Here is a 9,381-nt window from a genome sequence, read left to right on the forward strand (position 1 = left end):
GCAAGGTAAAAAAAAAAAAAAGAATGAGAGAGAAAATCAGAGAATTACACAGCAGCCTAAATACCAGGATGCACTGGGGAATCACTGGGGGCGTCTTGGAGGCTGCCTACCACTCTCTTCTTCCTCCAGATATGCCAACACCCCACCCCAAGGTCAAGTCGCCTACTGGGGCTCAACAACACAGCATATCTGCTCCTGCTGCACAATGGCTTAGGGAGTGGGTAAACTCATATCAGATCCACATACAAGAAAATTGCCTAGGACCCGACCTACCCCCAGCTCCAACACACACAGGCTTAGAAAAAAACAGTGGATTCGTTACCAAAAAAAGAAAAAAAGAAAAAGAAAAAAAGTTATGAATAGCACGTGCCTGGGCACCAGACTATATATTTGGAACATGATTTTGCCACATAGTTATTGTGTGACTTTAGCCTGGTTACTAGCTTCCCTCAGCCTCAGTTTCCTCATCTGTAGAATGGAACTTATCTCCTAGGATTGTGGTGAGGATTAAAGAAACGGATAGGTGCAGCACTTAGAACAGTGGCTGGGATGTAGTAAACACTCAGTAAATGTTAATAATCTGTTTATGTTGTTTGTGGTTGGAAATGAAGACAAGAAAATCCAGCCGGGTGGTGTAAGATGACTTAACCTGCTGATTCTACTACATGCTACTCATTCTTCTCCATAATAAATAAACCATCCCGTGCTGGTGGGTTGAGAGGAAATCTATCCTTAAGAAGGGGTTCCGGCTGATCGACTGCCCAAACTCACCTCTGAAACTGGTGTTCAAGTATTGGTCAAGACAAGGATCTTTCCACAGAAGGCCGAGTCCCGTCCACCACATGTTAACGCTCAGCTGTCCCTGCTTTGCCTGGACCATCGGGAGCCACAGAAGAGGCAGGAACACAATAGTTGGCCTTGTGTGTCTCTCCTAATCTCCAAAACAGACGCGACTTGGATGGCCTCCCCTCCAGAACTTCAGGAGGCACGGAGCCCCAGCACTCTGTCACATGGTGCTGTACTCTCAGTGGGCAGGATCCCCATCACTCAGGCAAATGATTGAACCCCAAAACCTGCAGCATAGGGGTTCTTGGCAGAAAGCTCCTACGTGTTGGCACAGGACTTTTGTCTAATGATTCAGTCCTGTAAGGTCCACGTGGTATGAAGTGAGCTGGGTCTAAGTGTGCTGTCCTGTTCATGCAGAGCATCTGTCTCCTGTCTGTGTCCCTTGGCGAGTTTGACAGTGAGAAGAGCAGATTCTGGCAAACTCCTCCCAGCGGACTCCAGTCCTAGAAAGAAAGCCAAGCAAAGTAGAACATGCAAACAGGGCCGGGAGGAACTGGGACAGCCTCTGGGACCAGGGCCTGCCTTGGTGCCTCCACAAAAGCCCCCCAGGACCAGGGACCACCTCAACACCCCCTCACCTCCTACCCGCTGGCAAGCCGGACACCCACCCCCTGGGCTACACCTCACAGGCCTCCACCGCAGCTGGCTGGCCCAGTGACTGCCCCAGGTGGCTTCTCATTCAGTCCAGAGAATGCTCCTGCCTTTGTCCCTGTGTCCCCTTCTCCCCAAACTTGGGCTTCTATAAAACAGCTGGACAGCTGAAACAATATCAGCATGAGCCCTGCATGGCAAAGTCGCTCCACCTCCCCCAGCTCCGGGCTTCTTCTCTGACAAAGAGGAGGAGGGTAGAGCAGCCTATGACCTCTGTGGTCGCCTTTGGTTCTGATAAGTGCATGCGAGTAAATACAGAACAAATGTTCCCAGAGCAGGCCCGTGCTCCCCTCCTGTTGGAATCCGTCTTCCTTCCCACCCACAAGATGGGAGAGACCCTCCAAGCTCCGACTCCTGGTACCTGGAATTGAGTCTCTAGAGTGCTTAGAAAGTCCCAGAAGGGGGAAGCAGCTTGTCACCAAAAGAGTAAATAAATTAACATCATCTTATAGGGAGCACACTCAACAATGGAACCAAACTTGAGTGTGTGTGTGTGTGTGTGTCTGTTCAACAACTGTTGACACTAAGGATAAAAGCATTTAACTTGGGATCAGAAAAGAAAATTACCATAAAGGACATTTGGGGGACATTAGTAAAATTTTCATCTGGGCTATACAGAACATATTAAGATTGTAGTCATAGTAAATGTGAATTTAATGATTAGATATTGATTATGAAAATGCATGTCCTTATTCGTAGTATTTAGGGGGTGAAGGATCATGGTGTCAGTGGCTTATTGTCAAATGTTTCTATAAACAACAATCAATACCCATGAGAAGAGAGCTAAAACCCATGTGGCAATGTTAACCATTGGTAAATGAAGGTCAAGGGCTGACAGGTGGCCATTGCAGTATTGCCACAACTGTTCTGTAAACTTTCAAAACACAATGGTAACAATAAAACGAAATCAGAAATTCCAAAAATAAATGGACTAGGTTTTTTGAAACACCTTCGTCTGGGATTAAAGGCAGCGGGTGGAGCCGGCAGGCCACGCCCCCTGCCTCACCTCATGCTGAGCTAAGATGGCGCCTGCCAGATGCTGGCGGGGCATGCCTCGCCCTGCACACACAGCTGTCAGACTATACCAGGTGCATCAGACTAGATTGCGTGGTGCTTCATGATTGGCCAACTACACTTCCTTATTCGAGTTCTGGCACGAGACTAGTCTTGCCTTCGCATGCTTTCCCCTGATTGGTTTTTTACTTTATATTAACTGTGTTTATTCCCCTAATAAACGAGACTTGATCAGGCTTTTGTCTTGTCTCCATTTCTCGTGTCTCTTGTCTCTCCCAGTCCCCGCTTCCCCCTCCAGGTCCCCATTGAAGTCCTGCGGGCCGGGACACCAAAGGGCTGAGCCATCTTTGCGTTGCTGGAGAGAGCCCAGTGGAGGAGGCCTGGCCTGCCCTCCAGGAGTCCACTGCCAGCAGGGGAGGAGGGCAGGCCTGGGCCCCTGCACCACAGTCGTTCAGAGCTCCCCAAACACAGCTGGGGAGGCTGGGCCTGCTCTCAGGGGCATCTCACCCAGCTCCTTCTAGTTGCAAATAGGGCTGTTCCTCCTGCTGCCCTCCGTGCCAAGCACCAACACTTTCCCTCCTTTCATAACTTCTGGACCTGTCATCAGTAAGGGTGAGGCCAGCTATGGGCAGCACTTCCCATAGGCAGAAATGCTGGGCCCGTGGCTACCTGTGGGACATGGCCCAAGCCAACACCTGGCCACCACACCAGACCTCAATGACATCAAAGAGATTGGAGCCTTCCCAGCTGCGGGTAAGGAGCACCACGGCCTTCTCTCTTCTCCATGATAGTCCCCAACAGAAACATCGCTAGTCTGCAGAGGCGTGGGAATCCGCTGCCACGCTGCGGGGAGACGGGATGTCGCTGGTCTTCTCGGATGGGAGGGGTGCAGCGCACCAAGAGGAGGACTCAGGCCAACACACTCTTTGCCCGGCTCTTTCAAACATTTGGTTCCTCCTTTCATCAAGATGGCACCCGAGGTACTCCATGAGGCTCTGGAATCCTCGGCTTCATCTAGAGTTGTTTTGTTTTCTTCTCTTTCACTTCCTCCCATTTCAGGTAACCTCTGGGTTCATTGGGAGGAAAGAGCCCAGCCAGGGCTCCACGTCCCAGTCCTTCTGGGAAGCACCAAGGAGGTCCCAGGTCTCCAAGGGCCCCAGCTCCCTCCTTGACCAACGAGGGCAAGCAGTTCCCCCAGGAGACCACAAGGGGGAGACAGCTTTCTCCACCAAGGTCAGCAGCAGGAAGGCCTGGTGTGCACCCAACTCCACCGTGTGCCCAAAACTAGTGCCTGAAAAGAGATGGAAAACCCAAGAAGCCATAATATATGAGGTAGTGAAGGAAAAGCAATCCCTCCCACCCTGTTCTCTCCAGTTTCCTGGCTACATATTAGGCCTCAAAGTAAATCAACCCTTTGGGTTGATTACTGGATCCATTCCACATTTCAGCCTTTTACCCCTTCCATCTTGAGATTCAAAATGTCCCATTTTGGACCCCATGCATGTTCCTTGCCTGCTCCCCCCTTCTTCTTTCTTTGTCCTGACCATTCAGTGCTGAACCACTAATGTCCTAAGCAGTGACATCCAATGCAGGAAGATATCCCAGCTTCCCCTATTGCTTCTCCACCCCGATCCTCCTCCTGGACCACACACCCTTCTTCCCTGTCTCCACTCATCTTGCTTGGACTGAAGCCTGAACAACAACATCCCCTGTACTGCAAGCCTTCTTACACCATCCTACCCTCAGAGGAGAGGCGTCCCCCAGGCTGCAGGGAATGAGATCCTGCAGAGCACATCCCAAGCCACCAGGACCCTGGACATAGCACTTGCCAGTTTACACCCTCCACCCAGCCAGAGGACGGTGATGAGGCTTCAAAGAGAAAACGTTCTTGAAAGCACCTCGAATGTGGGACGCTATTATTCATAAAGGTTGCTCGTGTTATTTTCTAAATGCACTTTCTTTTTTAGAGCAGTTTTAGGTTCACAGCAAAACTGAGTGGCAGGTACAGAGCGTTCTCAGCCTCATTCCTACCCATGCGCAGCCTCCCACGTGGTCAGCAGCCTGTGCAGAGCGGCGCTTTTGTCACAGCCCGTGGCCCATCCTTATCTGCCAAAGCCCACGGTTCCCACTGGGACTCGCTCTTGGTGTGGCGTGGGCTACATGTTTGTACAGATGCATAACGTGTGTCCACCATGATAGTGCTACAGCAGTGCCACTGCCCACAGAATCCTGTGTGTTCCACCTACTCACCTCCACATGCTCACCCAACCCCTGGCAACTCCTGATCCTGCCACCAGTTCCGAAGTTTCCAGAATGTCATGTCGTTGGGATGGCAAAGCATGCTTTTCAGATGGGTTCCCCTCACTTAGCAATATGCATTAAGGTTTTACCGAGTCTTTTTGTGGCTCCATAGTTCATTTATTTTTAATGCTGAATAATATTCCACTGTCTGGTTGTTGTTCCACAGTTCAACCACTCAACTGCTGAAGGACATATTGGTCACTTCCAAATGTGGGCAGTTACGAATAACGCTGCTGTAAACATCTGTGTGCAGGGTTTTGTGTGGACGTGGGGTTTGTGTGGATGTGCTTTAAGCTCATTTGGCTAAGTACCAAGTGGCACAATTGCTGGGTCCTAGGGTAAGAAGCAGTACTTGTCACCCAAAGCGCCCCCCCCCCCGCTCCCCGAGGGCTTTGCAGAGCCCAGTGCTGCTGCCGCTGCCCCCACTTCTCACCTTTTAAAAATATATATATTCATAGTTTTATTTAAAAATTTAATGTAATAATTTTAGGTTCAAATGCAGTTGCAAAAATTAATATAGGAAGATTCATTCCTCCCTTTCCCCTAAAAATTGCATCTTCTTGTGTAACTGCGGTGCTCATCGCAACCAGGAAAATGACTTCGGGGCACGTGGACCTCTGTCTCTTTACAATTCACTCATAGAAAGACACTTCCATTATCCCCAGTTTGGGGTTTTTATTAATAGAACTGCTAGAACGGTTTTGTAGAGGTGTGTGTGTGCGTGTGTGTGTGTACGTGAGTTTTCATTTCTCTGGGATAAATGTTCAAGGGCGCAATTGCTGGTCATGTGGTGAGCACATGTAAAACCCAGCATGTTAAGTTTAAGTTGACAATTTAGGGGAAATTGTCATACTCTTGCGGAGCAGCTGTCCCATTGTATATTTCCATCAGCAACATGGGAGTGATCACAGCTGGGGATGTAGCTCAGTTGGTAGAGTGCTTGCCTCGCACGCACAAAACCTCAGGTTCAATCCCCAGCATGACAAAAAAATGAACCAACTAAAAACCATGTGAATGATCCAATTGCTCAGCATCACTGTCTGTACCTGGCGTCACCACTGCTTTTTTGTTTGGTTTTGTTTGAGATGTTGTTTTGTTTGGGTTTGGCTTTATGGAAACTGGGTCTCATCATGTTGCTCAAGCTGGCCTTGAACTCCTAGGCTCAAGCCATCCTCCCACCTCAGCCTCTGGAGCAGCTGGGTCTATAGCCACCGAGCCCACCTCGGGTGGCATCTCAGTCCTTCTGATGGGTGCCTAGTGACAGCACATTGTGGTTTTAATTTACATTTCCCTAATGACTAATCATGTTGAGCACCTTTTCATGAGTCCATTCACCTTCAGCATATTCCCTTCAACCAAATTTCTGCTCATATCTTGGCCCAATTTTCTAATTGAATTGTTTATTTTTTGAGTTTTGTTCATTTGTTTGTTTAGGGAATTTTTTTTTTTTAACTATTGTATTTCAAGAGTTCTTTGTTTCAGAGACAAGTCCTTTATTAAACAGGTTTGCAAATATTTTCTCCCAGGTGGTACCTTGTGTTCATTCTTCCTGCAGGGTCTTCCTCAAAGCAAAAGTTATCATTTGAAAGGGATAAAATTTACTAATTTAAGATGCAGTGACACAGGCCTAGAATCCCATCAACTCAGAAGGCTGAGGCAGCAGGATGGCAATTTAGAGGCCAGCCTGGGCAATTTAGTGAGACCCTGTCCTAAAATTTTTAAATTTAAAAAGCTGGGGATATAGATCAGAGATAGAGCCCCCCTGGGTTCAGTCTCCAGTACCACAAATAAATAAATAGATTTCCTTTTTCTTTTCTGGATCCTGCTTTTGGTATCAAGTCCAGGAATTCATCATCAATTCATGAGTCCCCATACTTTTCTCCTAAAGGTTCAATATTTTACTTTTTACATTCTAAGTTTAACTCCGTGATGCATTTTGAGTTGTTTATTTACATATGTGTGAAGGCTGAGTTTCATTTTTGGCTGGAAGGTATCAATAGCTCCAGCACCATTTGACATAAAGACCTCCTTCCCTCTTCCACTGAATCAATTCTGCAACTCTGCCAAAAAAAAAAAAAAAAAAACCACTTGAACAGCCGGGTACACTGGCACACGCCTGTAATCCCAGCAACTCAAGAGGCTGAGGCAGGAGGATTGCAAATTCAAGGCCAGTTCCAGCAACCAGCAAGACCTTGTCTCGAAATAAACAATCAAAAGGACTGGGGACATACTGTAGCTCAGTGACAGAGCACCCTGAGCTCAATCCCCAGTACCAGAAGAAATTCCCATCTCCGTGTGGGCATTCTCCGGACCCTCATCTCGCCTTTCCCTCCTTAGCAACTCTTCTGCCTCGCAGCACACCAGCGGTGGGGCACATCTGAAGTCACACAAACTCTGGATGTATGGTTACTGCGTCCAGCAGCCTGGGTAAAAATTTCACCCAGTTGCAAAGAAACAGATCCCTGGTAAATGACAGTCTCACTTCAGAAAAGCACTGAAGATGGTCTGGGGAAGGGTGAATGGCCACTGACCCTTAATTCAATTTTATAACAGTAGAAACCAGCAGGAGAAGTGACTTTCCAAGAAGCTGGCAAAAGTCAAATGATCACAAAATGTGAGTGAAATTCCACTTTCCTAAGGTCCCTTGGTGCTCCCAAGGCTGAGAGGGTCACACCACAGAGGTGTGAGACAGGCCAATCCTAACCACCAGGAAAGGCCAGCACCTTTTACAAAGTGCCTTGTAGCTGGGCACCGTGCTTATTTTCAAACAGGCTTCCTGGATACTCTCTAGTTCTCCCGGGAAGTACCAAGATGGCCACGATGCTCACCTGGAGCTGAGGAACCCAGTGGAGTTGGTTTTCAGCCAAGAGTTCTTCCCTGACACGGCCTCTCAGAGGAGAGGATGCATTTCACTCTAAAGCCCCACAGGGTGGGACAGACAGAGGGGGGGGAACATTGAACCCAAAGCTTTGGAAGGTGAGTTCATCTTCTTCCCGGCCTGCCTCCGAGAGGACAGTCCCTGTCAGAACAGAGCATTTCCTTCTCAACGCAGGCGCAGAGCTAGGAATCACAACTCGAGGTCTTTGTTTAGAGGCAGAATGTCAAAAATTAGAACAAATTTCTCCCAAAGCAGGATATTGGCTCTTCACAATTCACCATTCAGTCCTGCTCTCTAAACCACCTTAAAAAAATAAAACCCAGCACTTCCTCTGCAGAGCCTCAAAATCTCCTAGAAACAAAATCTATTCAAGCCCCTGCACTTGGCCAAGAGATCCTCCAGCCTCCTCCTAGACTCAGAGCTGCTGAAATGCCCAGCAACCAGTGTGCATGGGGCAAAAGCGGCAAGAGTGTCACAGAGGGAAGCGAACAAGGCCATCAGCCCTCTGACCCTGTCCTTCCCAGATGTACTCCAGAGGGGCGTCCCAGGGTGAGCTCCTGTCACAAAGCAATCTCGACTCACTGTTCACAAGCTGAACTAGGAGGGCAGTCATAATTAGATTGCCGCAAACACACCACAGTTAATAAGTGACATAAATAACCATATAAATGTCAAGCTGCGAATCTGAAATTTGACAGGACCTTTCAAATCCAACAGAGCTTGGCACAGAAAAGCATTCTCTGAATTTGCACATAATCTGCTTTTTTGCAGCTCTTTTGAGAAGGAGCTATTTACCCAGTAAGCATGTTATTCTCCACCGGAGATTACAGTCATTCCAAGTCAATTAACTGCATTCCAGAGAAAGCAGGAGGAACAGAAAATACAAGATTTGAAGATCTGGAAATGAGGCAGGAAAGACACAACAGGGTCTTGTAAATTGTGGTTACTAGTACAGTGACATTGCCCGTGAGCTCTGAACCACGGACGCCACCAAGCCACGTGATTTAAAAAGAAAAATCCACGCTGTTGCTAGGACTTTCTCGTGGTCAACCTGATGGAGGCCACCCAAGCTGTCTGCAGGGACCCCGCACCCACTAGTACCCTCAAGTCTGAATCCTCCTCACTGCAGCGTCCCCTCTGCGCTAAGGAGCCCTGTACGCTTACCCAGGACTCACCGTCTCTGGTCCCCAATCTTCTCCCACTGCTTGCTTATTTTTTAAGTTGAGGTAAAATATAAGTTAAAATTACCCATTTTAAAGCCTACAATTTAGTGGCATTTTAGTACATCCACAACTTTGTGCAGCTAACACCTCTGTCTAGTTCCAAAATATCTTCATCAGCTCAAAGGAAAGCCTGGCCCATTACACGGTCCCTGCCCACTTTTCCTACCCCAGCTCTTGGCAACCAGCAGCCACTTTCTCTTCCTGAGCATTTTGTGAAATGAAGTCACACAACATGTGACCTTTGTGTCTAGCTTCTCTCACTTCATGTGATGTTACAGATTCAACCGTGTGACGTTACCTCTCATAGCTGAGTGACATTTCACCCGTGGGCGTACCACACTTTGTTTATCCATCCATTTATGAACATTTGGATTGTCTCACCTTCTGGCTATTGGGAATAGTGCTATTATAAATATTCATATGTAAACTTTTATTTGAATGTATTTTCAATTATTTGGGATACCTACA

The 9,381-nt window shown here is 47.8% G+C and overlaps 1 long non-coding RNA gene across 1 annotated transcript; it reads right to left on the minus strand.

Annotated features, from left to right (window-relative positions):
- Nucleotides 1-459: 459 nt before the first annotated feature.
- LOC306670282 lies at nt 460-8,948 on the minus strand. Its single transcript, XR_013766371.1, has 4 exons — nt 8,855-8,948; nt 6,766-6,872; nt 3,181-3,802; nt 460-1,289 (listed from the first exon to the last, which is right to left on the minus strand). It is a non-coding gene; the product is annotated as an uncharacterized lncRNA (long non-coding RNA).
- Nucleotides 8,949-9,381: the final 433 nt, after the last annotated feature.

The sequence above is a fragment of the Sciurus vulgaris genome, assembly GCF_902686455.1.
Source record: "Sciurus vulgaris genome assembly, chromosome: 10".
Classification (NCBI taxonomy): domain Eukaryota; kingdom Metazoa; phylum Chordata; class Mammalia; order Rodentia; family Sciuridae; genus Sciurus; species Sciurus vulgaris.